At 49.8% G+C, this 23,256-nt stretch overlaps 1 long non-coding RNA gene across 4 annotated transcripts; it reads right to left on the reverse strand.

Moving 5' to 3' along the window:
• Positions 1-3,863: 3,863 nt before the first annotated feature.
• LOC119819527 lies at positions 3,864-21,834 on the reverse strand. Of its 4 annotated transcripts, XR_005286281.1 has the most exons (9): positions 21,721-21,833; positions 21,089-21,351; positions 20,409-20,589; positions 19,529-19,655; positions 18,501-18,584; positions 16,515-16,697; positions 11,980-12,055; positions 5,992-6,119; positions 3,864-4,302 (listed from the first exon to the last, which is right to left on the reverse strand). It is a non-coding gene; the product is annotated as an uncharacterized LOC119819527 (long non-coding RNA). The 4 variants fall into 4 exon arrangements; XR_005286282.1 differs by lacking the exon at positions 21,089-21,351 and having other exon boundaries at positions 21,721-21,834; XR_005286280.1 differs by having other exon boundaries at positions 21,089-21,828.
• Positions 21,835-23,256: the final 1,422 nt, after the last annotated feature.

Raw genomic sequence — 23,256 nt, forward strand, 5'->3', positions numbered from 1 at the left:
AAAAAGAAAAACACGAAGACATTCACAGAAGACGCTTATGACCACGTGACCTCAGAGAGGCAGGAAGAAAACCCCAGCTGGAACTAGCATCCAGGCACCCCACTTCTGATCTTCAAGATGTGTTTTCTTAACTACATAGAGGATGGTTCTTAGTACTGGGGGTCTCTCCAGACACTACAGACACTACAAGGCTGCTGGGATACTGTTCTTTGAGTAATGGTTTCTTTATGGAAAAAGAGAGGGCTCAAAATACTAAAGTCTTGTTTCTGCTTTACCGACCTGGCTAAATAGCTCCTTCGGAGATATCTAGAAAACCAGCAACTCCTTCCACAGCTCACAAGCCTCATCTCAAACAGGCTATCACGCACTGGCACCCAAAGCCTCTTTCTTGTGTCAGGGCAGTGCTTTTCAAGAAGGTTGGGTGAGAATCTGTGACCTTCAGAAATCTGTCAGATGGCTCCTCCCCAGGTGGAACTGCACAAATTGCAGATAAACAAGGCCAGCACTTCCTGAATGCCACTCAGCAGAGTGACTTCTCTAGGTGCCAGGCGCGCGCGCGCGCGCACACACACACACACACACACACACACACACACACACCTTAGAGTGCCTGGTGAACATTTACAGTCCGAGAAAATGAGGCTCAGGAATGAGGCCCGGGGTCACATGACTAGCAATGGTGAGTAAAGGAGCTAGGACCCCAGCCTGGCCTGTTTAACCCTAAAGCCTCTCCCACGTGGTGGGATAACCTTTGTACACTGTGAAGATGTGTCTTTGCCAAGGTGCCTTCTGATTGGCCTAATAAAAAGCTGAACGGCCAATAGCTAGGCAGGAGAGGATAGGCGGGACCTCCAGGCAGAGAGAGGAGCAGGGAGGAGTGAGTCTAGGCACTGGCAGAGAATTAGCAAGATGTTGTTGTTTGTGGGCTGGTGGGCTTGACCAAAAAAAAAAAAAAAAAAAAAAAAAAAAAACAACTACACTCTCCCGTGTATCCACTTTCACTGCCAAAGAGAACCACTCACCAACACTCTAGGGAATTCAAACCAGTGTACTGGCTGTCTTTTTAGCCCGAGGCTAGCATCTAGTCCAGCCCAGAACAGCTCATTTCCTCCCTCACACAAACACAGATGCCAGGGCTGCTATTCAGGCGAAACCCCTGTTCACCCTGACCTTCCAGAACATTCAGGCACTCAGCCTGCTCAGTCTAAGGACACAGGAGCCCTCAGGCAGAGCCTGCTCCTCTGGGTCAGGTGGAGCAGGTGTTTTTCTTCTGAGAAATCACAGGCTACATTGCAGAGGGGCCTCCCGCCTTCCGTAGCACGGGGCTGCCTGCAGCAGTCTCTCCCATTCTCCATAATGGCCCAGCAAGGGAGAAAGGGAGGCGGGAGCAGAATCAAGAAAGGGGAAAGAAAGAATGAATGGCAAAAAAGTCGTGTTTGAGAAGAGGGTGATGTGGTGGGGAAAGGAAGGGAAAGGAGGGAAGAGGAGGGGAAGGAAGGGAAGAGAAGGGAGAGGAGGGGAGGGAAGGGGAGGGGAGGGGAGGGGAGGGGAGTGAAAAAATGGCTAGAGATGGGTTAGTTGTTGAAAGCCCTGGCTGGAGCTAGAGAGATGTCTCATTGGTTAAGAGCACTGGCTGCTCTTCCAGAGGTCCTGAGTTCAATTCCCAGCAATCACATGGTGGCTCACAACCATCTCTAATGAGATCTGGTGCCCTCTTCTGGCAGGCAGAACACTGTGTACATAATAAATAACTAAATCTTAACGGGGGGGGGGGGGGGGGGGGGGGGAGGGAGAGACCCAGGCTCGATTTCCAATGCCCACATGATGGCTCAGAACCATCTCAAGCTCCAGTCCTAAGTGATCCTTCTGGCCTCTGTGGACACCAAGCAGGTATACGCTACACAGACACAGACACACACACACACACACACACACACACACACACACTATCTACACACATGAAGTAGTATTTTTAAAGGGGGCAAAAGGGCAGGAAGGAACTCAAGCGCCTGCCATCCCAGCACACAGGAGACAGAGACAGAAGCATTGCCATCTTGAGTCGCATGGTAGAACTCTGACTCCGAACAAAACAAAGAAAATGGAGTTTGACACCGGCTGCTCGGGTTTGAAACCTAGCTTCCCCTCCCGGACATAGCCCAAATTCTGCATCAGAAAATTGGGGACATAAATAAGTACCTCCCAGGGCTGTTGGGAACATGAAATGAGGTGGTGCCTGCGAGAATCGTAGCAGGAGTAAACAGCCTGTTAAATTTTTATTAACCTCGTGATTGCCATCACTCTCCCGTCATTATACTAGACTCTTCTATAGGACTGGTATTTGAAAATTTAAACAAAACAGGTGTCTAGCTGAAGGCTGACGGCAGGGAGATCTGGCTGGGAGACTGTCTTCTGATTTGGGAATTTCTTTGCCAACTCCAAGACAGCTCCCCACGTAAGATGATGAGTGTGATTAATTGCAATCAGCTCCTCTCCTCTTAATGAAGGAAGCTGGATGTCACCCTGAGGCGTCTGTGTAAGATGATGCAGTTACCCATTGTGTCCACGTGATGTCGCTATCGATCACACTTGGATTTCTGCAGCCAGGCTAGTTTATACTGGGTCACTAGAATTTAGCACCAGACTCCCAGGTAAAGCAGAAATGTTGGCAGGCAGCTGGGGATTCTTCAACCACACCCTTTGGAACCTGTTTTTGCACTACACTGTGTGGGCAGAAGGGTTGAGAGTGGGGAGAAGTGACTTGGTCAGGGTGATTGGGCACAGAACTGGAAGAGCGCCATGGTGTCCTGTCTCCCCATTAAGCGTACCAACCCCATCCGTGTGTAAGAAGCCTTGGGTTGACATGGGTGCTTTCTGGATGGGGTCAGGGTGGCACGAAGGGCCCCCTGTTTCCTTGAAGTCTAGCTTTACAGGGTCAAGAGGTCTCCCAGCTCCTAGCTGCCTTTTGGATGGACGGTGGGAATGATGAACTCGGTGGCTCATCATGAAACTTGCAAGATTTCAGGAAACCTTCCCTTCCCTAAAAAGATCCAGCCTTGATTTGCTCCAGAGGAGTCTGTCCACTGGCATCCCCAGGCAACGCACTCCTGGGAAAGAGAGGACGTTAGGAGCCAATACTCATCTTTATCTCTCCAGGATGATCATGGTCACCCAGAGCTGACACCTCCTTGAACCAGTGCTTTCTCTACCTGAGTGGCCCCAGCCATACCCGAATGGATGCTCGGGAATCCAGGAGCTCAGAAGAATCAGTTCCCATCCTTCCCTCCATTCCTTCCAGCCTTCTAGAAGGTACCAGCATGGCTGTGCCCTAAGGCATTGCTTTTCCTCACACAGCATAGAGGGGTGGGTACCAGCGATTACAATTCTGTCACTCTTTATTTTGCCACAATGATGCCAGTTTTCACTTCAGCAGTGGAGAGGGGGTCCAACACCCTCCCACATGTCCCTGGCCTCCAGGTTGGCACCAGCAAAGCTACCACAGTGTGCGTCAGAGTTCCTAGCCCTCTGAAGCCAGCATCATCTGCATAAACAAACAATAAGGTGGAAAGACCACCTTTTCCTGCTAGGGGCGAAGGGCTTGGCAGAGGAGAGAAGGAAGGAGGTGGAGAGGGAGGGAAGAAGGCCTCCAGGTGCCCCAAGGAGGCTACACTACAGCCTTCTCTGCAGCCACTAGTCAGCAGGGGGCTTCTGGGAGCAGCCAGCCCCTCCCTTCAACCCAGTTGTCTAAGTGACAGAGGGAGAAAAGGGGAATATTCGAGAGAGTGTTGTAATGATTGACATACATATGCATATTTTTTTGAGAGCGGTTGGGTTGGGGATGAGCACAGGAAAAAGTACAACCCGTCTGGAGTTGATTTATTTTTATTGCTCTTTAAAACCATGCAAATAGTTGATATTCATTGAAAAAAACCGGAAATACAGATAAGCCAAAAGAAAACAACAAAAATCAGCTGTTAACACCTTGGCAGATATCCGTCTCCTAAAGACTCCTTTTGTTTCATTAATAAAACGGTGTCTTGCTGTTATACAGCCTGATAGCCTCACTTGCTTTTTCCTTCTGTGTGTGTTTGAGTACGCCATGAGGACGGTGGTAAGGCTCAGATATCACCCTCAGGAATGCCAGGCACCTTGATTTTTCTGAGGCAAGGTCTCTCACAGGTACAAAGAGCTCACCAAGTAAATGAGGCTATCATCAAGCCTCAGGGATCCACCTGTGTCCAGGTCCCGGTATTGGGATTGCACATGCACAAAGCCACTCCAGGCCCTCACGGGAGCGCGGGGTGTCTGCTAGGGAAGAAGCAGGCATTAGTGTTTGTACAACCAGCGCTCTACCACCACTCAGTCTCCAACCTGCATTTTTTTTTTCTTTTAAGATTTATTTTTGGGAGGCTGGAGAGATGGCTCAGTGATTAAGAGCATTGCCTGCCCTTCCAGAGGACCTGGGTTCAATTCCCAGCACCCACATAGCAGCAGCTCACAACTGTCTGTAACTCCAGTTCCAGGGACCCTGGCACACTCAGACAGACACATATGTGCAGGCAAAACACCAATGCACATAAAATAAAAATAAATACATCCAAAAGAAGAAAAAGATTATGTTTGGCTTGTTGGTGGTAATGTACACCATTAATCCCAGCACTCTGGAGGCAGAGGCATGGAATGTCTCTGTAAGTTTGAGGCCAGCCTGGTCTACAGAGCAAGTTTCAGGACAGCCAAGCATACACAGAGAAATCCTGTCTCAAAAACACAAAACAAAAAATATTTATTTTCGTTCTATGTGTTTGAGTGTTTTGCCAGCATATATGTGTAGGCCTGATGTCCAAAAAAAAAAAAAAGAAAGAAAGAAAAGAAAAGAAAAAAACAGAAGAAGGCGTCAGCTCCCCTTGAACTGGAGTTAAGAATGGTTGTGAGTCTCCATGTGGGTGCTAGGAACTGAACCTAGGCCCTCTACAGGAGCAGCCAGTGCTCTTAACCACTGAGCCATCTCTCTAGCGCCTAACCTGCTTTTATTTTTGATGGAATAAGATATAGGACATCTTTTCAGGATAACGGATAGATGTACTTTATATCTATTAACATGATTGGTACCACATGAGCTAGACATGGTGGCTTATGCATGTAACTCCAGCAACTAGGTAGAAAGGTTTTTTGGATCCAGGAAACCAGGTCACCAGGCCAACATCTAAACGCCCCTTTGGCTGTGGTTTGTTTTGTTTTCTGAGATGGGGTCTTATGGGAACTGGAGAGATGGTCCAGCCAGCCATCTTAGGAGAACTTGTTCAGAGAGCCACCTGCCTCTGCCCGCCCCCCACTGCCCCACACTGAGTACCAGCATTAAAGGTATGAACAACCACACCCTGCTATGGTCTAGAGACTCAGATTTGATCTCCAGAAACCATGTGACAGCCCATAAATGTCTGTAACTCTACATCCAGGGGATGCCATACCTTCTTCAGGTCTCCAAGGGCACCAGGCAGGCACGCAGTGCACAGACATATACACTCATAGGCAAAACATCCACACACATGAGAAAATAAAATGTATTCAAATATCTTTTAGAAGAGATGCGGTCTCAGGTAGCTCAGGCTGGCCTTGAACTCATGTGTAGCTGAGAATGAACTTGACCTGATCTTCCCACTTCTTCAGTCCAAGATCACACGTGTTCACTACCATGCCCTGTTTATGCTCTCCTGAGGATCGAACCCAGAGTTTTCACACATGCTAGACAAGTAAGTACTCACTCACTCACTCAGATAAGCTCTATCCCAGCACTGAAGGACCCTGTCTTAATAAAGACAATCATTCAGCCAGGCATAGTGGTGCATGCCTTTAATTCCAGCACTAGGGAGGCAGAGGCAGGTGATCTCAGTGAGTTTGCGGCCAGCCTGGTCTACAGAGTGAGTTCCGGAATAGTTAGATATACACAAAGAAACCCTGTTTCAAAAAACCGAATAAATAAATACAATCACTCACTCCATGAGTCTTTGCTCCGCAGTAGAGATTTCCTGGGCACCTGTACCGGGGCTGAGGAGAGACATCAGACTGTGGGGACCTGATTTTACTCTCCCTTCATCCGCTGGCCTCCTGTACCAGACATGGAGCTGTTCCAAGATAAAGACACAAGATCCCAACAGACCAAACCTGAGTTCCCCTTGACCTCAGAGGCAGGGTGTGGACTGGCAGGGTTGCGGGGAGGGGTGCAGGGCACAGGGCAAAGTCACACTGGAGGGCTAATGCAGGCTTAGCTGGAAATCCTACTGGCTGAGGGCTGGCCACGGGAGAGAAATGGTTCCTTATAGTGATAGAGCTCTGGGATCAGATAGCGTGCTGGCTTTGTCACCTACCAGCTGGGACAACTGAACAAATGACCCAGCCTCATATTATATGTGTAAAACTAATGAGAGCTACTAATCATGCTGGCATCAGTGTAACGATTCACTGATGAATCTGCAGATGATGAAACACATGGACAGTTGCTGCCTCTGCACCCACGGTGATGCGCTGTGTTACCACCGCTGCGGTGTTCCGGCCCCGCCCACGGATCTGCCGCTGCCCACCACACCTCCCTCTTCTCATACCCCCGACTTTTTGCTTTTCATCCTTTCTTTCCCCTTTCTTGATTCTGCTCCCGCCTCCCTTTCTCCCTTGCTGGGCCATTGTGGAGAATGGGAGAGACTGCTGCAGGCAGCCCCGTGCTACGGAAGGCGGGAGACCCCTCTGCAATGTAGCCTATGATTTCTCAGAAGAAAAACACCGGCTCCACCTGGCCCAGAGGAACAGGCTCTGCCTGAGGGCTCCTGTGTCCTTAGACTGAGCAGGCTGGCTGAGTGCCTGAATGTTTTGGAAGGTCAGGGAGGACAGGGGGATTCGCCTGAATAGCAGCCCTGGCACCTGTGTTTGTGTGTGTGTTTGGGAGGGGGCTGTGCCCAGCTGGGAGGAGCCACTGGTCTGGGACTAGGAGAGGGTTTGATAGCCCCTGGCTACAAAGACAGCTTGGACCCTGTACCAGGCCTGACCCTAGTAGCCAGACCTATTCATGAGGAGAGAGGCTCCTTCAAAGACGGAGGGACTACCCCCTTGTGCCAGGGGCCGGAGGTGGAGAGCGAGCAAGAGTGAAGCTATAAGTTCTCCAGAAAGGTCACCGCAGGGCCCCCATTACCAGCCGTCTTGAGCTCAGGATGAGATTTTTCTCATACAGTTTTATCTACTCCCTGGACTGCCTCCAGTGTGTGAGCCACTGACACTCTGAGGTCTTTACAATCGATTTCCTGGAAACGGCCACTCAGCCAGCAGTCACATGGGATATGTGTGTGCTACTGAGGCTTGTATGGCTGAGGGCTGAGGAAACGAGGGAGCCCTAAGCCACCCTTCCACATCGTGGCAGCGTCCACCAAGAAGAGCCTGGCACGCATTTCTGCCCACTGGCTTCACCAGAGGAAGTGATGGCCGAAAAACTATTCACATGCATGCAGAAAGCCCGGGGAACATGCTCCCTGGGGGATTGTCGGTGTGGTGACAATCAGAGACACCTCAACTGTCCATCAGGCAGGGCTGTCACATTCTGAGTGTGGGTGGTGGCCCCTGGAATCGGGTAGACATGCCATTTACTACAAAAGCTGGCTCATGCTCCCTGAGGGAGAGCAGAGGCGGAGGAGAAGCTACCGAACCAGCTGTCAATGCTATAAGCCACCCGCTGACTGTTATGCAGAAAGCTAAGAAAAATCAAGCAAGGCTACTTCCCCCGAGAGGAAATCCAGCGTGGACTGTTCCAAGCAAGCAACTGCAGAGCAATGCAGTCAGCCATTTGTGTAAAACCGCCATGAAACAAAGAATTTGACCCCATCCATATGCGAGCATGTGTGTGTTTTCTATGCAAACACCTGGAAAGTCTGGCGTGGTACATGTACGCCGCTTACGGTCATTGCCGGGGACAGTGGTGACACTGGTCAGGAACAGGAATGAAAGGAACTGCTTTCCTGTTGCTACTGCTGTTTCTCATTCTTTATTTGCTTTTTTATTTTTGAAACAGACCTGACTCTGTAGCATAGGCTGGCCTCAAACTCATGGTGCTCCCCTGCCTCAGATTCCTGGGTACTAGGATTACGGGGTTTGAGCCACCAGTTCACTTTTTTTTTTCCTCTGTATTTTCCAAAACAAAGAGCTGAGAAAGCTGGAGCACCGCCTCTTCTGTTTGTTCTGTTTGTTGCCTGATTGCTTCCCCAGGCTTGCACTTCTGGGAAGACATCTCTCTCCCAAGTCCCTCAGCTTCTACTAGGCCAGGTAAAATCATGGGTGAGATGCCTAAATGTCACCCGAATCAACATCAGAAGGCCACTGCCACACTGGAGGGGACAGTGTTGGACTTCTGCTTCAAGTCCAATGGTGCCTGGGTAGAGGCGGCCCTCACGGGGGGGGCGGGGGGGGCGGAAAGAGCACTTCCCTAGGGACCTCTGGGAGGCATTGGTGAGGAACCCAACAAAGCAGGAGTATAATGACTTCAAACTCAGCTGCTTTTTCTGGCCCCCCCATTCCCACCGATCCCTAGAAGGGTGGGAAGGGGTAAGAATAGCTTTCTTCCTGCCTCCATGTTGGCGGTTGGCCCATTGCCAGGCCTAAACCAGAGCCAGCACTCTGGCTTCTGGCTGGAGCCAAACCTGCCTTTAATGGAGTCACAAACAGTCCCCAGTGCTAGGCCAAGACCCCGAAAGTATTTATCTTGCCTGGCACTGCATTCCTTAGCCCGCCTTGCCATGCTGGGCACAGGGCCTATTGCCCTCCAGGGCTCTGTGTTCTCAAAGAGAGGCCCTCTGGCCTGGAGACTCATGTGGCTGCCAGGACTGTGATGGGTCTGGTTTCAATTTCCAGGGAGTCTTTGCTTCCTCTTTCCTTGTTCTAGGGGCAAGAACAGGGACCAGGGACAAAACAAATTGGTCACAGGCCTATTCCACACCAAGAGAGTAGCTAGGTTCTGGGGACATTAGCTCATTCACAACTAATGTCCATGTCGCCCTAAAGGCAAGGTCACAAAGAGTGAGATGGCCACACAGCCTCTACAGAGCTAGTTCTAGGACAGCCATAGGTACTCAGAGAAACCCTGTCTCCAAAAAGCAAAACTAAGTACACAGCAATAATAATAACAATAATAGTGATAATAATAAGACACTGAGAAGTATCATACTTGTCCCTCTGGAACATCTGTGCCTATGTCACCTCCCCATCTTGATGTGCTGCCAGCAGAGATAATGATCAATTCATGCCGTGGACAGAACGACAGGAGGGAGGACCTGAAGATCAACTGCTTTCGGAGTGGACACACAAAGGGGCCTCACACAATGTCTCGCCATAGTACGTGTCCCATAAATTCCAGTAGACGTGGGGCCTGGAGGCTGTTTGGTTGTCACCAACATTGGCTTATTTCTAGGCCAACGATTCTGGGCAGCAGGGGTGACCACACCTAGTCTGAACTGTTGAGCCTGGAGACAGCGGTCAGCCTCCCACTACAAGCTCCTTCCTGGCTTCAGTTGCTCATAGCAGTGCCAGCAACTCTTCTATGCAGGATGCTACCTGCTCTGGGCTATGCATGGTCTGCTACAATCAGGGCTGTCTCTAGAGGAGGGGAGAGGCCACCTCCAGGGACCCTGTGCCCAGAAACTAATCTCAAGCTGAGAGCCAACTGGCTCCTCAGATCCTCGGCGGACTGTAGAGAACAAGGAAGGCTGTCTTTGGGGTCCTTTCTGGGCACTAGGGAAGAAACTTCCCTGGCAACGGGATTCATGATCTAAACTGGAGCTTCCTGGAAACCAAAGCGCTGTCACGTCAGGGGACTGGAGACCTCTACGCCTTCAGTAGCCACCCCACCCTCTAACCCACCTCAGGCCTGAAAATTCAGCTCAGTGACTTGCTCTTCCTCCAGGGTCCCCTCCTGCCAAGCTTCCTGGTTGAACAATGACTCAGGGCTGAACTGCTTCCCACACCTACAGGCCAGTCCTGGTCCAGGCTATCTCAGGCCACTCTGCCCTCACACACCTGCAGGCTTGTAGTAGAGGTGATATGCCCCAAGCAGGGACAAGGCAAGCTGAAGAAAAAGCCAGCCGCCAGGGTCTCCAGGGGAACACTGTCTTTCTGCCTTCCTTCAGGCCCTTCCTGTTCCCCTCTCCCCAGGAGTGCTGGCCCTGATTCAGACCTGCAGTCAACCGGCCAAGGCACATGGTCTTTTGCACAATCCTGTGTTCTCAGCAGGTCAGGGATGGAGCCTGAGAATTTGAATTCCTTCTTTGATACAGGGTCTCATGTAACAGCCCAGGTTGGCCCTGGACTCTGGATCCTCCTGCCTCTACCTCCTGAATGTTGGGATAACAAGTATTTGACACCACACCTGAGCCCACCTTTCTGAACAAGTTCCCTTTTGCGGTGCTCCCGTTGCCACCACAGGGGGCCAGCGCCATCACTGTCCAGGCACAAAGACTGCACTGTGAAATATTAGTCTCTGCCATGCGTCATTTCTTTGACAAATGTTTCTCTGGACCCCTGAAAAGAATCGTACACGTTTTCACAGAAACCGATTCTACGCGGGCACTCACCACGTTGGGTTTTTTGTTTTGTTTTGTTTTGTTTTTTGAGACAGGGTTTCTCTATGTAACAGCCCTGACTGTCCTGGAACTTGCTCTCATAGACTAGGCTGGCCTTGAACTCGTGGAGATCCGCCTGCCTCTGCTGGGATTAAAGGCATGCGCCATCACCACCTGGCTTACTATGTGAAGTTCCTGTCAATCTCTCCTCAGTCTGTGATCTCTTTCATTTACTGATAGCTCCCTGGTGCCTAGCTACGTGCCTGGCACAAAGTAGGTCCAACAGATAATTGCTGAATTAATGAATGGATGACCTTTATGTGAAAAACTATTCAGACGCTTTATTGTGTTCTGGAGAGCCAGGCCCAGGGAGAGCACTGGGAGGTCACGGTTCAGTCTCCTTGTGTTATAGATATGTGACCTTGGGTTGCTCCCTAAACTTCTCTGTGTGAGTTTACCTGTAAACTCGGAATCACATCCGTGAATTATCTGAAAAGTTACATAAGACTCAAATGAGCTAATCTGTCTAGACTGCTTATGTTTGTGACTGCCACCCACCGAATACCATCTAAGGTGATGTCATTGTTATCCAAGGGCCTGACAGTGAGTCCCCTCTCACTTTATTCAGACTCTGTTCAGAAACTAGTTTCTAGAGAATTCCCTTTGGACCTGGAAGGGAAGTCTTAAGTGGCAAGGGAAGTGACCCAAAATTTATACCAGGGGGATGGATAGCAGTGGACGATGGGCACTGGGGTGAGGGGCATCTGGGTAGGGTATAAGGTGCCACAGCTCTGGCTTGTGACACCTGAGTGGAGCTGGTGCTCCTGGCCAGGCCTCACTGCCCCCAGCCAAGGCTGGGAGCTGACTCACTGCCAGGAGGGGAGGTGATTAGCATGCAGGGCAGGTACCACGAGGAAAGCTGTCTCCATGCAACGGGCTCTCGATGTGTTTCTCTGATTAATGTGGCAGAGAGAACATTGCAGCTTTTTTTTTTCCCCTGAATGGTCGCCACGTGGAGCCGGAGTCATTAGCATTGCTTCTCCAGCTTGCCATGACCCCGCTGACCACTCTGAGTAGATAAAAAAGAACACGCTGAAGCAGCTGTGAGGCTCAGGGACCCTACTTGGTGGTGTAGCAGCCACCGGAGTCTTTCATGTAAAAGGTTCCTGGGCAGCCCCACCCTTCCATCCTCTCCCATTCCCAAAAAGCATCCCTTAAACTTCTGCTTTGGAATCTGCCACCTCCTGGGGATGAGAAGGAGGATGGAACCACTCTGGTCCTCAGGGATGGGATCCAGGTGGGGCTCCTAGGCGGTATGAGAGTCCTGCATGAAGGAACAATAGGATGGAGAAATGGGGTTTGCCTAGGGTAGGGGGCAGGAGCAGGGGTGTACCTGAAGACATGGACCTTATCCTGGGGGCAACAAGTGGCTTGTCATCTGGGGTGGAAGGGCCTCTTAGGGATCCAACCTGCAAGTGGAGAGAACAGTAAGAATGCAGGTGCCAGAATCCAGGGCCAGAGTCCGTGGCACTGAGTTCTCTCTGCACATTCCTGCACGTGGTCGCTCCCCACCCTGGGAGCACAAAGGACTGGCCAGCTACCGACGGCGGGAGAACCTCCTCTGCAGTTTTGCCCTGGGCTCCGTGGCACAGGTTGCTACACTATTATAGACTATTGTTTGAGGACCCCCCCTCTCCCCAGAAAAGCACTACCATCCTTTTCCATCCTGATCCCTAGTTGTGGATGGAGGATCAGACTTGCTTGGAAGAACATGACAGTGGGGACAGCTTTGGATCTCAGGAACTAAGCTCTCGCCAGCCCCATGTCCCCACCACGGTGCATCTGCCAGCTCCCCCAATCCAGCTATCAGCATCCTGCCTGGGAGCGGGGTCTTCCATCCTGCCCTACAGTCTCTCCTAGCCAGGAAGCAGCTCTCTGAAATCTGCCTGGGCTGGGAAGGGATGAGCAATAGCGCTAATTGTGGAGCCTGCAGGAGAGGCTGGGAGGAGGCAGCAGAGAGAGAAATCATCTTGTGATGCACCAATTACTGATCAGCTGGGCTATAATTGTGGGGCTGCCATGCCGGCTGCTGGAGGTACCAGGCCTCCCTCTCATTAATCAACGGTAATCCAGAATTACGACCTTTAATGATCTGCAAAGGCACTTAGGCACACATGCACACACGCTCTCCCATGGACACAAGTAATTGATAATCAACCATGTAATTGGAGGCAATAATTCTGTCCGGGCCAGATGACAGGTTCCACCCTGCCAGCAGAACAGAGCCCAAATCACAGCCAACCCCTGCCGCTGGTAGCAGTGTTGGGGGAGGAAGGACACCCCTTCTCTTCTTTAGCAGGTTTCCTCCAGTCTTCTCAAGGCGGTAAGAGTATGGCAATCCACTTTTTGCCTTCTGTTATTATATCTCTATGTTATTAAAAATTTGCACATAACTATGTATAGCACAGAAAATTCAAAATACCATTGCAAGACTGTACAAATGTAAGACTGGAGTTCAGATCCCCAGAACCCACACAGAGGCAGACCTGTAGTCTGTAATCTCAGCACTATTGATAACAGGAAGTGGGGACCGGTGTCACTCTGGAAGCACTGAGGCTCATAGGCCAGCTAGCCTGGTCACGGGGTGCACATCACATATGTGCACGTGCATGTGCATGCATGTGTGTGTGTGTGCGTGCACACACACGCACGCACACAGGGGAGGGGGTGTAAGTAAATAAACAAATAAACAAGATAGCTGCTTCCAAACTGTGCTCAGGCATGGTAGTGTCAGCAAGGCTGTAATCCAGCATCAGAAGGCAGAGTCAGGCTGATCTCTGGATCCCTCCATATCTGAACTTAATTAAACTGGGTACTTAATCTTCCCCCACCCCAGTGTCTATCTATCTACCTCGCATCTCCTCAGGTTTACTCCAGGGGCATCTATGGCACCCCAATCTGACCCTGCTTTCTCATTGTACAGCTATTTCAAATGTCCCTCTTGGAGGGAGGGGGATGGTCACAAAACTCAAAGTACAAGAACTCGCAAGAAAGTTGCAGGACCTCTGAGGCCCCTGCCCTGCAACTGAGGGGCGAGGACTGCAGAGCTGCTTCCAAGCCTGCCAGGAGCATCCAGAGACATCTTTCCTGAGTCCTTGCCCGTGCCAGTGGCGATCCAACTGCCTGCAATCACCCTGTAAGCGACCCTAACCAATTCCCTCTGCTCACCAAGCTATAGTTGGCCTGAATTATTTCTTTGGTCTGTCTTCAGTGCCACATCTGAGGAGAACAGATGTCTGCCCACATCTCCCCAGGAGGAAGCATGCAGCATCTTTATTGTGGGAAGCTGTTGTTGTTTTAGTGGCCTCTAGTTCTGACTTGAACCACCAGGCCTTTGCTGAAATACAAACTCTGGGTCAGAAGGTGGAGATGGAAGTCCGCCTTCCTCCAGACATTGCCCGGTGACAGTGAGAAACGGTGGTTGAGGTATCTGGTCCTTCCTGCATTAGTAAGATTTCCCACTGCGCAAGTCCTAAGTAAGCATCTGTAGACTGCAACACGAGAATGTCCTGTTTATAGAGCTCTTGTTCTGGGACAGGCTGGGTACAGTGTGGCATCTGCCAGCTACATGGGGCAGTCTCCGAGAAACTGGCAACATGACTGGTAGGTTCCTGTAGGTTCCGAAGAACAAGAGCTGCTCAGGGCAACTCAGGTGATGGGAATGCAGGAAGTCAGGAAACAGCTGTGTTTGCCTCTGAGGAGAAGAGACCGATATGTGTAAGGCCACTGTGCAGCAAGGCATGGGGTAAGATGGGCCACTGGGTAGGAAGGCCAGTCAAGACAAAACATGGCATGCGCCTTGTGGTGGGGGCCTTGTAGGCTTCAGCCAGACTAGGAGTGGGCAGAGGACATTTGAGAGTGGCTGGCAATGGTGGTAGTTACGGCCAAAAGCATGTTCTGCAGTTTCAGAAACACATGCCGCTCTTGATCTGTCAAGAGGTAAACTCTAAACTGGGTGGTGGTGGCACATGCCTTTAATCCCAGTACCTGGGAGGCAAGGGTTGGCAGATCTGTGAATCTCAGGCCAGCCTGGTCTACAGAGTGAATACCAGCAGGACAGTGGCAGCTACACAGAGAGACCCTGTCTTGAAAAACACAAAACAAGAAAAAGAAGAAAGCAGGCTGAGCAAACCATGACGAGCAAGCCAGTAAGCAGCACCCCTCCATGGGCTCTGCATCCACTCTTGCCTCCAGTTCCTGTCTGCACTCCCTTCAGTGATGGACTATATATAATGTGGAAGTGTAAGACAAATAAAACCTTTTCCTCCTCAAGTCGACTTTTGGTCATGGTGGTTCACCACAGCAATAGAAACCCACAGCGGAGGGTGACGGGGTCTTTACTAGGTCACTCTAGCTGTCTGGGAACTCAATACCATCTTCCGTCTTGAACGTCTAGTATTTGAAGTCAGTCTTTCTGTGGTAAGACATGAACCACTCTAGCTCGAATCTCTAGTTTTTTGTTTCCTTTTTAAACAGTTTTTGAAACAAGATCTCTCTCACATGGCCCAGCATGGCCTCAGACCTGAGTAGCCAAGGATAACCTCGAACTCCTGATCCTCTTGCCCCACCTCCAAGTTCTGGGATTACAAGTGTGTGCCACCATACCTGGTTTTTCTAACCCCAGCCTTTGTACACGGTAGGCAGGCACCTTACCAACTGATTCACATCCCAGCCCCATAGGGAAGATGAGTGAGTGTTCACATTAGCCCTAGGGCTTCTGGCCTACGAGTGTGGTTGAATGAGATCCCAGATCCAACTGCCTCTGTTTGAGGCCTCCAGCTCGACTTTTTGTCATTGTGTTGTTACTTTATGTTAATTTATGGTATGTGATGTATGTATGAGTACATATATGTGCGTGTCTGTGTGAGTATATACCATGTGTGTACAGGTGCCCAAAGGGGCCAGAAAAGGTTCCTGGAGCGAAAGAGCCAAGTGCTCAGGAGGTAGGGACAGGAAGAACAGAAGTGCAGGGCCATCTGTGGCTACATAGGGATCTGAGGCCAGCCTGGGCTACATGAACCTCTGCTCTAAAAAAGAAAAAGAAAACAAAGGAACAAAAGAGAGGGGTCGGTGCTTAAGACTGCTTGCTGCTCTTCCAAAGGAGCTGAGTTTCATTCCCAGTGCACATTTCAGGAGGCTCACACCATCTGCAAGTCCAGATCCAGGGCACCCACACCCTAGTCTTGCCTCTGCAAGCATCTGCGCACACACATCCATTTAAAACGATAATAAATGAAATTAAAAAAAAAAAATCACTCCTGTTGCCAGGTCTGCTTACAGCTGTATTCTGAGCAGTTTCTGTCCAATGAATGAACGTTCAGTCTCGTAGTGACTCCAGAACTACCTGACTCCAAAAATCGGATTTTACCTGCATCCCGCGTTGCATTCCTCTCAAAGTCTAAGGTGGCTGAAGCTGCTGCTGGTGGATGCTCTGCACCTATTTACCCCACGGCAAACGAATAATGGGACTATCGCTCCCGGCCAGCAGGGGGCGTGCACGCATCGTGTTCTAGAGACCCCCCCACCTCCCTAGGATGGGACAAACTGTATGCCTCCCCTCCTGATGAGGGAACCCATTATTTTCAGAGAGGTTCAGTCTAGACCGTAGACCCTGCTCAAGGCACTTGAAGCCCGTCATCTCACTGAATATCTGTGATATTGATATTACAGTTTTTACAGTGATGATACTCCATACTATTTGTGTCCGTTTTACAAGAACTAGCTGGGTCCAACCCTTGACGCCTCCTTCGCCTCCAGGGTCCTGGCCGAGAACCACAATTCTCAGAGAGCCGACTCCTGCCCAGTCATGCCTAGCGGTTCCTGCACGTTCTGGGTTTGTCACCATCCCCCAAACTTCCCAGGTGTTACCTTGAGCAGGCCTGCCAGGTCCTTGTTGCCACCCGCCTGGGGCTCCAGAGGGCACATCCTGCTGGAGTTAGTTCCGGCCACCTGGTACACATTAGGGGTGTGTCCTGGGCTTTGGGGAGATGAAGGTCAGCCAGAGGAGAAGTGAAGGGCTTTGCGTTCTCAGGCTGAGACCTTGCCGTTTGACTAGGAGAGAAAGAAACCTGTTATAAGGAAGAGGCAAAGTTGGTAGCAGGCATTCTTAGACCTCAGGAGATCGTGTTCTGAAGGGGTGAGGAATTACTTCCTCCTACGCCCCCTACTCCCACCCCGTCCTGCCCTGCCTGGCTTTAAGTTAAATTCCACCACCAGCTCTGAGCCTTTTCCCTGAGTTCGAGGCATTGGCTCCCTGTTGTTACTCCCCCCACCCCCACCCCAGACAGAGTTTCTCTGCGTAGCTCTGGCTGTCCTGGAACTCGCTCTGTAGACCAGGCTGGCCTCAAACTCACAGAGATCCGCCTGCCTCTACCTCCCGAGTGCTGGGATTAAAAGCATGCTCTACCACCAGCCTGCCTGGCTGTAATTATCTCTGTGCTTTCCTATTCTCTTTCTGTTAACTGCCTCATCCCCAACTGAGTTTGGACACCAGAGCTCAAGGAGAGGGTTGGCACGCCAAACACTATAATTTGAACAGCCGTGCCTCCGTTTCCCCTCTGGTCTAGACCAGAGATTTGTGGCACTGTTGTTCCACACTCAAAGGTGAAAGACTCTCCCTCCCACTTCTTTTCTTGATATCTGGATTTTTTTTTGAGGTGAAAGAAGCCTAAAGCTCCATGCTGAGGCCCTTTCTACTCTTTCTACTCTGATTTTGCTCTTTGTCGCTATATCATTCCCCTAGTGGCTAACAAGAGTGTGGCATCTCGAATGAAATATTGTTAGCGCTTGGTGGGAAGAATTGCTGTGGGAAGCCCACCAGACGGGAATCTGGGACAGACTTCTGAGGTGCCACGCACTTTGAAAAGGCAACCTCAGAGCTCCCATCCTCCAGGTTCCCTCCTGGCTCGTGCACTGGGTGAGCCACCCTCTCCCTAGGGTGATTTGGTTCCACGGCATCCTCTACAAAGTGCCCATTCCCCATTACTACGGCTGTGCACAAGACTGTGAAGACATGGCATCGCCACGGTTGAAGATGCTGAGCTCCCGGATCTGAGAAGTAGAGACTGTGGTCAGGCAGCTAAAAGTAGAGCTGTTTCTGGACACACCAGACCCGGAAGCAGACCTCCTAAGGCCGCAGTGGTTTGTGGGAGTCTCTGCTTCTCCTCCCACTGTTAGGTCAATTTCCAAATGGAACCTTCTGCTGGAACAATACACCACATTCCCCTTCATCCTGTGGCAGCCCTTCCATGCCCCAGGGTGACCAGGGACCACCCAGCTTTGAAAGTGGGGCACCAGCAATTAGGAAGGCTTGTGCCTGGGATGTTTAACTCTGGCCAGTTTGGGGCTTTTTTGTTTGTTTGTTTGTTTTTAGGCACAGAAAGGAGACTAAATTTTCTCAGTTTTTCAAGACAGGGTTTCTCTGTGTAACAGTCCTGGCTGTCCTGGAACTCGCTTTGTAGCCCAGACTGGCCTGGAGCTCAGAGATCTGCCTCTCGAGTGCTGGGTTGAGACAGGGTCTTATGTAGCCTAGGCTGGCTTTGAACTCCATGATGATTTTGATCTTCCTGGTGCTCTTGAATCTACCTCCTGAGTACTGGAACTACAGTGTCCCAGTATACCTGGCTTACACCCTGCTGGGGCTCCAAGGTAGAGTCCATCCTGACAGGTGGGTTCAGGCAGTAGCTAGAGACAGCTGGTCACAGAGTGTGGGCAGTCAGGAAGAAGCAGAGAACCCAATAAATGCTTCCTAGAAATTAAACCTTCCTAGAAATACCCTCAGAGACACACCCAGAGAAACGTTTCCATGGAGATTCTAAATCTATTGAGCTTGACATGAATATTAACTATACTAACCAGAGTGACTCTTAGGTGCTGATCAACAGTGTCTGCCACATGGGTAATTAATGTTACAGCCACGCACAGGCAGGAAACTGAAAACTAAAACAGATGGGTTAATGATGTAAAGGCATAACAAGAGGCTCTGTTAGGATTTGAACCTAGAGTCAGTTCTTCCTTTTTGTTTTTGTTGAGACAGGATTTCTTTGTATAGCTCTGGCTGTCCTGGACCTCACTCTGTAGACAAGGCTGGCTTAGAACCAACCAAGAGGTCTGCCTTCCTCTGCCTTCCCAGTGCTTGAATTAAAGGCATGGGCCGCCACAGAATCAGCTCTTACTGATAATAAAACTTTTATATTATAAAAGTTCACATTTATAAACAGCATGTGGTGGTACACACCTGTAAGGCCAGCAGTAAAGGAGGTAGAAGCAGGAGGATCAGAAGTTCAAAGCTATCCTTGGCCTTATAGCAAGTTTGAGGCCAGTATGGAACACAGGAGATTTGAAAACAAAAGTTGGAAATTACCACAGCAAGCCAGAAGGTTTTTTTTTTTTTCTCCAGACAGAGTCTACATAGTCCTGGATGTCCTGGAGCTCATTCTGTAGACCAGGCCGGCCTTGAACCAGGAGATCTGCCTGCTTCTGCCTCCCAAGTGCTGGGGCTAAAAGTGTGTACCACCACTACCTGGTGGTACCTGCCTTTAATCCCAGAATTCAGGAAGCAAAAGCAGGAGGATTTCTTTCTTTCTTTTTTTTTTTTTTTGGTTTTTCGAGACAGGGTTTCTCTGTGGCTTTGGAGCCTGTCCTGGAACTAGCTCTTGTAGACCAGGCTGGTCTCGAACTCACAGAGATCCGCCTGCCTCTGCCTCCCGAGTGCTGGGATTAAAGGCGTGCGCCACCACCGCCCGGCTAGGCAGGAGGATTTCTGTGAGTGTTGACGCCACCCTGGTCTACAGAGCAAGCTCTAGAGGAGCCAAAACTACACAGACCTTTTCTCAAAATAGAAATAGAAAGAGAACGAGAGAGAGAGAGAGGAGAAAAATTACTTTTGATTCATTTATTTGCGTAGTATGTTTTGAGGGCCTTTTAGGTAGACTTGGCAATAGAATGGCGTGCCCCAGCCTTGAACTTCAAAAAGTGAGGGCGTCTCTTTGTGATGTCCATGGATTGCCACTGAAACACAAAGCCAGGAAATGCTGGAAATCAGTTTCACACACACACACACACACACACAAAAAAAAAAAAAAAAAAAAAAAAAAAAAAAGCCAAACACCAAACAGCTGAGTTTTGAAGGATGTTTAAAAGTCTACTCAAGGAAGTTAAAGTGGAAAACATTCTTCCAGGCAGAGAGAAGCCACGGAAAGGCAAGGGCATGAAAGTTTACATGGTACGCAAGGAACAAAGAGGGATTTAATATAGTCAGACAGTCAGGAGGAGGGGGGAAAGCAGAAAAGAACTGAAGGCGGTTTCCCAGGAGCCTGTGTTCCGGGCTGAGGGCTTGGTCTTCATCCTGTAGAGCACCTGGAAGACTGTTCAACAGGTATCTGCTACCGATGGTTTGGGGACTGCTGTAATAAACCCAAGTGAACGGGAGTGGTTAAAGCAGAAAGGAGGGTCTATCGAGGCCAAGTACAAACAGGAAAGAACAGGGGGGCGCCTGCCTGATTGTAGCCAGAGCCAGAGCCAGAGCCAGAGCCAGAGCCAGAGCCAGGATGCCTGTGCAGAGTCATGAGAAGGTGGTGATGTACAAAGATGACCAGTACCTCTGTCGGTCTACCCGTTGCTAAAGCGTCTACCGAGTGCTTACTGTATTCTAGTCCTCTACTAGAGGAAGGCTTGTTTTTTGTTATTTAATTCCTACGGCAAAGTGGTAACAAAGCTTTAGGCTATTTATAGGAAATGGCTGATGATATTCAGCACGTTTACCATAGGAAATCCGCTGAGAACACCTGGTGGTGCAGAAGCTTGATAGACAGCATGTGTCTCATGAATCAGGACTCAAACCCAGGTCTGTCGGCAGAATTAACGCTGAATTCAGATTTTGCCTACCGCCTACCAGCTGGGCGTTTGGAGATGCATTCCTTAATCATTGAGTCTGTTTTCTCACCTGTAAAATAGAGATGAGTGGTGGCACACACCTTTAATCCCAGCACTCGGGAGGCAGAGGCAGGTGGATCTCTGTGAGTTCGAAGCCAGCCTGGGGTACAGAGTGAGTTCCAGAACAGCTAGTACTACACGGAGAAACGTTGTCTCAAAAAAAAAAAAAAAAAAAACAAAAACAAAAACAAAAAAAAAAACAAACCCTAAAGAACCTTGATAGTTATTGGTTGCTAGTCATTGATTAAACTAACAGAGCAGGTACGGATAAGCTGCCTGACAGGAGCCAGGTTCATCTTTCCCCTTCCTATGACGGTTTCTGTCTCTTTGCCCATGAAGCAGGCTGCATAGTGCATACTCCTTGAAAACAGGACCCCCCCCCCTTCTTCTGTCTTCAATGGGTCCTGCCACCTTGGCACCATGGGTGTGCACACACTGATATGTAGCCTTTTTGGATTAGGCGACGAGTTTCTGAGTTGTGAGTACCCAAAACTATGTGTCTGGCCCACCTGCCTCTACGGCGGAGAAGAGGCAGGCCGTCTAAACTCCATGTTGGTCTCAGGCTTTAGGATGCTCTCAGGTATGTGTGGCAGAATCTGCCCTTTTTTCCTGGCTGGGTGCTCTCCCAGGACCTGGTGGCCCCTCTTGCAGGCACTCCATAAAACACGTCTGGCCCTGGATCCAGACAGGCTCATAACACTAATGTTGCTTTTCCATTTTCCTGGAAACTTCTATAGCTGCGGCCTGGAAAGCGTCCAAAAGTTTCCCCGAACTAAAGATAACAACAACAACAATAAGTTTTTAAACATTTAGAGAGGCGAAGGAAGAGAGACCCTAAGGCAAATGTCCCTGTTGATTACTGCTCAGCGGAACAGATTCCAAAGGCAGGGACAGAAAAGGGAGGATGTTTCCAGGTCAATTTAAACATTCACATGGCTTCTTTTAAAAGACAGTTTCAAAACAGTCGACCTCCCTGGGGCAATTAAAAAAAATCTACCCAGAAGGCAAAAGCTTCCCCTATCCCTCCCTCATCTGGAAAATTTTCTCAGCAGAGGCCCCAGCACATTCCTGAGTCCTGGCTCAGGGAAGGACTTTCCCAACCTTCCAACATTCCGGGCCCTCACTCACCCTGCTGACCTACCAAGGGTTCTACTCACTCCACCCCCAGCAGCTGCGTTCCAGCTGTGGCCTCACGAAACTGCCAGGAATCCTAGGGCTGCGAGGTAAGAGAGGAAAGCACCTCCTGACAGCTGAGGGCCCGGCGGAAGTCTAGAAACCCGGAAGCCCTGGAGCTGACGCCGGCTAGCCTCTACAGCCCACAGGCAGGGTGGGCTGTTGATTTAGGGAAAACAGCATTCTAGGAGGTCTTGCAAAGATTATAGGCCTGGTGGCCAGCCTGAATCTCCCCCCTCCGTCCCCAACCCTCCACCTCATCCCTAGACCACCTGGCAATGCAAAAGGTGAAATTCAAATATTTTTTTGGGAAGATTCAAAAATATTTCCACTTATTTATGAGCTCTAGGGTTTTTTGTTGCTTTTTAAGATGTATTAATTATGTAATTATATGTATGTGTCTGTGGGTGGGTAGGGGGCTGTGTGTGCGTGTGCGTGAGTGTGTGTGTGTGTGTGTGTGTCTATGAGTACACGTGCTGCCAACAGAGGCCAGAGAAGGAAGGCATTCCTTAGACAGCTGTGAGTCATTTGATATGGGTACTAGAACTGAACTCAGGTCTGCTGGGACTGCTGAACCACCTCTCCAGCCCAAGCTCTAGGTGTTATTCTTTTGGTCCCCGCCCCTTTCCACGCCCACTTCCAGTGACCTCTGGTCTCTTGGAGTCATCCTGAATCTCTTCCCTCTCTCTCTTCTCACTGACCCCTTTTGCGTGTGCACACGCGCCCCCCCTCTCTCCTTTAATAAAGCTTTATGTCTATTTTCTGTGTCTGTGCCGTTAACCCGCCGCTGCACCACCTGTTCACCCGCCGCCCTGGTCACACGTGTTCCGCAGGTCTCCGCGCAGCTAAGCGCAGCTGCCCAGCTACTAAAGTCTTTAAGAATAAAACCCGGGTAAGCATGACATAAGTCTTCAATTGCCCTGTTTTAATAATATTTGTTTATTTTCTTCTGGCACATCTGTCTGTGCACTGCCTATGTGACTGAGTGGAAGCCAGAAAAGAGTGTCAGATCCCCTTGATTTGGGTTCCAGGTGGTTGAGAGCCACCAAGCGGGTGTTGGGTTCTATGAGAATAGCAGGCACTTCTAGTGTGGACCCATCTCTCCAGTCCCAAACTGCCCCTTTCCTGAGGTGCCATGTGCCAAGGAAAAGTTTATGCACAGAGAAACCCTGTCTCGAAAAAAAAAAAAAAAAAAAAAAAAAAAAAAAAAAAAAAAAGAATAAAACCCGGGGCCCGGAGCTCCCGGCTTTCTTTTTAATTAAGAAGCACAACATTGAAGCTGGAGAGATGGCTCAGCGGTTAAGAGCACACACTGTTCTTCCAGGGACCTGCATTCAATTCCCAGCACCCACATGGCAGCTCACAACCATCTGTAACTCCGGTTCCAGGGCATCTGACACCTTCACTCAGACATATATGCAGGCAAACCACCAATGCACAGAAAATAAATAAATTTTAAAAATAAATAAATAAATATATTATTATTATTAATTTTTTTAAAAAA

The sequence above is a fragment of the Arvicola amphibius genome, chromosome 7 (assembly GCF_903992535.2).
Source record: "Arvicola amphibius chromosome 7, mArvAmp1.2, whole genome shotgun sequence".
In the NCBI taxonomy this organism is placed as follows: Eukaryota; Metazoa; Chordata; class Mammalia; order Rodentia; family Cricetidae; genus Arvicola; species Arvicola amphibius.